Genomic DNA, 6,343 nt, shown 5'->3' on the forward strand with positions numbered 1-6,343 from the left:
TCTTTCCCAGTAAAAGCTTCTTTTAGGCTGCAAATATGAGATGAATTTGGGATTTCAGTTATTTATTTTGAAGAGATTAGCCTAGGTAGAAGAGTGGGTGGATTTGTGTGTGACTACATAACATAGTTCCCTTGTGCTACAAATCCAGTGTAGCTTCTATGAATTTTGGGCACAAGCAGTATTTCCAACCCTTAAACACTATTTTAGTTGTGCAAAATCTCACCAGCTTCAACTTTTAAACCAGAAATATATATATACCCACATAGATATGCATCTCTCTCCCCCCTCACAGTTTCCTTTCTCCTTATATTGCCCCTTTGCTTGCTCGCACTACCCACAGTATCAGAAGTCTCAATTCAGAACTTCTTTGCTCTTGGCAATTATTTTAGTCTTCATTTTACTGCAGTGCTTGTGTTTTATTTTTTATAGTATTCCAGAAATACATCATAATGAAATAACAAAATTTGAGGATTGAAGAGAAGCTTATGCCGTGGTTGTGAACTGAGAGAGTTCTGTACTTTTATTTTGGCCGAGGTACATTACTTTTCTAGACTGAGGACCCCACAAACCAGCACAGCTCCTTCCAAACTTTTCCAAAGGAATAGGAGATCTACTGTAAGTTACATTAGGAGACAGAATGTAGTGTTTGGGGGTTTTGTGTGGTTTTTTTTATTTTTAATTTACAATGTATTTATTAATGAGTTAGCAGATTGAGTATTGATTAAACCTATTAATATATTGAATCACAATTTACTAGTGACATAATTAGCTAAGTCTTTTCTAAAAAGTTAATCTCTGGTTTTTCTGACAGATCCTAAGTGTGTGTTACTGTTCACTGAAAAGATAAAAAACATTTCAAAACCCCAAATGTTACAGGATACAATGCATGTTTATTTTGAAATTGCTTTCCTTAACTCTCTAATGTAAAGCATATTGTACTTCTATCAATTTAACATTGAAAAAAAGGAGGGGCTCTTTGTAGATGTATTAGTAGACTTTGCAGACTGTAGATTTATCAACCACAAGTAACATGTCTTAACAAGCTCTCTAGTTGAGGACAATGTAATGCCATAACAATATGAAACTTCCTCATAAACTTCACTGGTGGAATAAGTTCCTACAGGTTTACTACCCAGTTTATTCATTTTTTTTAAGGCTTTCACCTCTGTATTTAAATAACTAAGAAACAGTGAAGTGTTATATGGTGCAAATTTAGGGAGTAGTGTCTATAGCAAAGTGCAGCTGAAGAGGAATTTTTGTAGACAAAATTTGTAGCCGCTTTTTTCACCATCCAAACCACGTCACACAAAACTTCCAGAAGAGATTTTCCATCTAAGTTCCCATTTAGACCTTCTTTAATCAGACATTTCCCAGCAATCGTACAAAGTTATGTTGTAGATGCAAGAAAAGTCCGATATTTTTTAACCAAGACATGTCAGAGTTTATTCTAGGAGTGCCATTCTTGAATAGGTACTGTCATAACAAAAACTGTGTGACAAAATTCAGTTGCCAAGACCTCTCTGCTAAGTTGGGAGGTGCTATAGAAAAAAAATTCTATTGCCACTTAAATGGTGAAGGAGCCTCAAAACTTCCAAACATTTGCAAAAGACATTGTGATTGAACATGGAAAAGTGAAAACTGCACTTATAGTAATGAAGATAGTAGACTAGAACTTAAGGGCTTTCATGGTCAGAATATGTTTAGATAAAAAAATTATCTGGTTTAATTTTCAGAAGGACATTTTAACCTCATTCTAAGTTACATCAACTTAATTAGAGATTTAGACAGAAGTAGGTACTTAAAAATAATATAATTTTTAATTGAAAAATATTTTTCTTTCTGAAATATTGTTTCCTCACTGCTAGAATGCTGGCTGCTATAAAAGCCAGTAATTTTTATTATTAATGTAATATATTTGTCAATAATTTAATCTGTAAAATTCTATTTAAAAATAAGGGGGACAAGATCTATTAGCTTGAATTTTTTTCAAATAGGCTCACATCACCTTTCAACAGCAGCTGTTCAACCATGTAGCAGTGTTCAACTCAGGGAGGTAAATCCTCAGCTGTGTTAGCTGCTTATTATTCTGAAAAAAATCTCCTGCCTTATCTATTTTTTTAATAATTCACATTTTTACCAAAATGGCTTCAGCGTGATCTGTAAGACACTAAGGCACACTTTCTACTCTACATTTAACAGGTAAAACTTTATTTAATGTATCTGCTTCAGCAGTACACTTCAGCAAACATTGGCCAGCTGGAGGAAGTCCAGAGGGGAAGGAGAGTGACTGGCAATTAGGAAACATGACCTACAAAAAACAACAGCGAAATCAGGTGTTATTTGAAAGAGGAAAAGAACTGGAAAGACTGAAAAAAAGTAATGATTTTTGAATATTTATCACACAGGTGCAAAAAAGAGAAAAGAAAAAATCTCATGGGTATGTCCAGTATGCAACTAATTAATATGCTTAATCTGTAGAAAGACAGTTAAGGTAAATGTTGTTGGGTTTTTTCCTTATCATAAAGTAGTCCAGTGCTTTAAACAAACTGCTATGATAATACCACAATCTTAACTGCATTTCAAAAAATTGCATGCCAGAAATTATATATGTGTAACTGATCTTGGCTTTGGGCCATGGAATGACCTCTTCTAACTCTTTGTAGACCCTTTATTTTCTTTTGATTCTTGGCTATCAAATTATTTACAATAAACTTAGCTCCTTCTGTAGAAGTTCCAAGATCAGGCCCTAAATCTGTCATGGTGTTGATAATCATGACGATCAGAAGTGTAACACTTGTAAAACTGGAATGTGAAATCCCTTACCTCACAAAATGTCAGTGAGAATCTCCTTAAAAATGACCTTGTGATACGATCCTGACAAATCCCAGCTGTATCTGAAATGGAAAGGTTATTTGACAGTGAACTTTATTTTATTGCAGTGACTTCCGGCTGTTTGTAACAAAAATAAAGTGAATGGTACAGTCAAAACACCATAATCTCCTACAAGACCTAAACCAGAGTCATATTTCATTTACTATTGCTTGTTTCAGATATATTTTAGTTTATTGCTTTTTGGTTTTTGAATGCTGAGGTTCATAAATCGTGGTGAGGTCAGCTGCATTCTCTTAAGTATATATACAAATAATCTGTAAAATGTACCTCTTGTTAGGTTATCCATGCCCAAATAGAAAATAATCTTCGACTACATTATTTTTAATTTAAGCAAATTCTGTTTGAGGGCACACTGTGTACATGTACCTCTTCTTACAAGTTATCTGAGCCTAGACTAACTCTGGCAGCTCAACTCTGCACATACAAAAAACTGTGTATTTTGGGAACAAATGGGACATCACAGTATTCTACATAATATGGGGGGGTGGGGTGGGTGGTGTTTCTGTTCCCAAAGCATTCCTCTGTTTCCCCTGTGAATGCTATCCAAGAATAACCAGGTGTGCAAATGGTGTAGGAAAAGAGCTAAATATCTGGGATTTACATTTTTCCCATGACCAGTTTCTGGAACTAACTTCAGGCAATTTGTATTTAGAACTGCTCAGGAGGGAAGCATGAGTCCTAATCTTCGCAAAGAAAAAATATTTACTGTTCAGTCATCCCACCACACTTACTGTTGTTTATGACTCTGGCAGTGACACACAGTGCCCTGCTACATTCTCAGTGGGTTAGAAACTAAATATATGCATAAAAAATACTGTCCCCATCTCCAGGAATTTGCAGTTTAAAAGACATTATGGCAGAATAAAGCAAACAGCCAGAGACAAATTTTTCTATCTCTACTGAAATTTTACTTGTTTGGAAAGGTGAAAGCACATAGAATAAAACAAATGCAATATAACTGACAATGAAAATGAATTTTCTCCCCTTAATTGTTCTATAGAATTTTTCTTCCTAAAGTACTGAAGCAAAAAATATATCTGTAACCATGGAGATTATACCAGGCAACATGCATAATAATTCAAAATGTGGCATCACACAAATGTTCTTTGTCATGCGTGGATTACTACAAAGAAGCAGGTTTCCCCTAAACAATTTTCAGAAGAAGGGTTGATGTGGTTCATTTCTTGACCCTCTTTTTTGCCAGGGGAAAGGGGAAGTGTCAGCAGTGTGGTATGTGCAGGAGAGTTGCATTGCATTCATTTTGAAAAGACTCAGCTTCCCAGTTCTTGGCGGCTTTTAGTCGTAGATACCATTTGCTGAAAATGTTTATCTTCTGTGAATTGTTATATCAGAGCAAGGAATCCACCACAGTGCCCATGTGGCATGAAAGATGGCCATGGAGTCACAGTTATGGGATAAATAGTAAACAGTGCTAATCCATTTGTGCTTGGTCTTGGGTTTGTTCATTTGTCTTTAGGACCACATACAGATGTACAAAATCTATATGAAAAGCCATTCCTGTTTAATCCTAGAAATACCACGAATGGGCTAATTTAAGTGTAAGCTGTAAAACAGGATTCCTTACATTTGGCAATATTTTTTCTCTGCTTATTCTTTCTCTGCGTGAATGGCATCAAATAGCAAATAGCTCTCAGTCTGCCAGCTTCTAGTGCAGGATGAATATTGATGCAGTTCTGATACAATCTATAAGGCAGAGGGAAAGAATTAGGACCCTTCACAATACCTTAATTTCATAATTTCACTTTTCCTCACAAGGACTTAACCAAAATGTGGTGGTTTGCAGTTTGAGTTGGAAGGTGAAACTGATGATGATGTAAATCCTGTTTACTTACAAATAACTTAGAAAATGTTGTTTCCTTGAAAAGATGAAAGATGCAGAAGATCCTTCCTTTTTATGCAGTCCTGAAGTACTCAGCTGTTTCTCAGAGCCACACGACTACTTTTTTTTTTTCTGCCTCTGCAGAAAAATTCCAATTCCTGGCATTTTTTCCCACCCTGAAATTACAGATTTTAGTAAATCTCTTTCCAATTCCTCCTCCATTTTATTTAGCTTTGGCAATAGGCCATTGTTTCACCTATCACTTTTTTAGGGATGAATTTTTTTTGCATTTATTTTAAGTGACAGGCCTTTTTTATGCTCTCCAACTTGAAAATGCAATTTCACCCAGCCATCAGTGGATAGAGCTAGAACGTAATTTATTCTTTTCCTTTCTCTTCTGCAGGAGGCCACATAGAAGCCCAGTGTGAAAGCAGGAGTGAACAGTTACTTAACATATTACTTCTGTCCCAGAGGAGCTGAACCCCAGAGATCAGTGGTAATCGTAATTTCCATCATTTCCAAAAGTGAGTGTTATCATGCAAAGCATGTTTTTCCAGAAGGAATAATTTTACCCAACATATTCACTCCTAAATTTAGTGAGTGGAATTCAAATAGGTCAACACTGAAGCCTAGAAAAATTAAGCAAATTAAAGCAATGAGAAAAGTCCTTTCTTTTGTAACTGGCAAGACAGCTGTGCCTGATCGTGTGGTTAGTAACATAAGAGATGGCCAGAGAGAATTTGGATTTGGGAACTGATAAAGACTTGAAGAAATAATCACAGTAAATACAGCAACAGCCATTATTTTCTTTTCCTGAGCAGTGAAAATTGCTCCGTGCTGCACACATGTGACAGTATTGCAGCTCAATGATTTAATAAAGCACTCAGTACTCCCAACCCTTATGAGTCAAATCAGGGTCATTTCCATTCTGACTTCAGACGTAATTTCTGTATCCGTTGGTAGAATTTGCACTAAAATACGTGATGTATTTAAGACAGAGCCCTTCCTAACTTCTCTTGCCCCCGCACTCAGCACTGGTGAGGCCACACCTCAAATCCTGCGTCCCGTTCTGTCCCTCAGTTCAGGGAGGACATCGAGGTGCTGGAGTGGATCCAGGGAAGCGAAACGAGGCTGGTGAGGGGTGGGAGCACAAGAACACAAGGACTGTGAGCAGCGGCTGAGGAGCTGGGGATGTTCAGCATGGGGAAAAGGAGCTCAAGGGGACCCTTCTCGCTCTCTGCAGCTCCCTGACAGGAGGCTGCAGCAGGTGGGGTCGGGCTCTTCTCCCAGGCACCGGGGGCAGGATGAGAGGACACAGCCTCAGGTGCGCCAGGTGAGGTTTGGGTGGGACATCAGGAGGAAATTCTTTAGAGAAAGGGTGATTAGATATTGGAATGGGCAGCCTAGGGAGGTGGTGAGCTCACCGTCTCTGGGGTGTTTAAGGAAAGAGTGGACGTGGTACTCAGTGCCATGGATTAATTGGCATAGTGGTGTTTAGTCATAGATTGGATTCGAAAATCCCAGAGGTCTTTTCCGACCTAAATGATTCTGTGATTCTTTTGGGTCAAACTGAGCCTGCGAAGCTTATGGGCTGAGCCGCCCGGTGGGGTT

At 37.6% G+C, this 6,343-nt stretch overlaps 1 protein-coding gene across 1 annotated transcript in view; it reads left to right on the plus strand.

Moving 5' to 3' along the window:
* LOC116998424 overlaps positions 1–5,253 on the plus strand; it is a 41,485-nt gene extending 36,232 nt beyond the window's left edge. The window contains exon 7 of the mRNA XM_033064017.1: positions 5,136–5,253. The gene's annotated coding sequence lies outside the window, so the exon portion shown is untranslated. The remainder of the gene's footprint in view (positions 1–5,135) is intronic.
* Positions 5,254–6,343: the final 1,090 nt, after the last annotated feature.

This window comes from Catharus ustulatus, chromosome 7, assembly GCF_009819885.2.
Source record: "Catharus ustulatus isolate bCatUst1 chromosome 7, bCatUst1.pri.v2, whole genome shotgun sequence".
Lineage (NCBI taxonomy): Eukaryota > Metazoa > Chordata > Aves > Passeriformes > Turdidae > Catharus > Catharus ustulatus.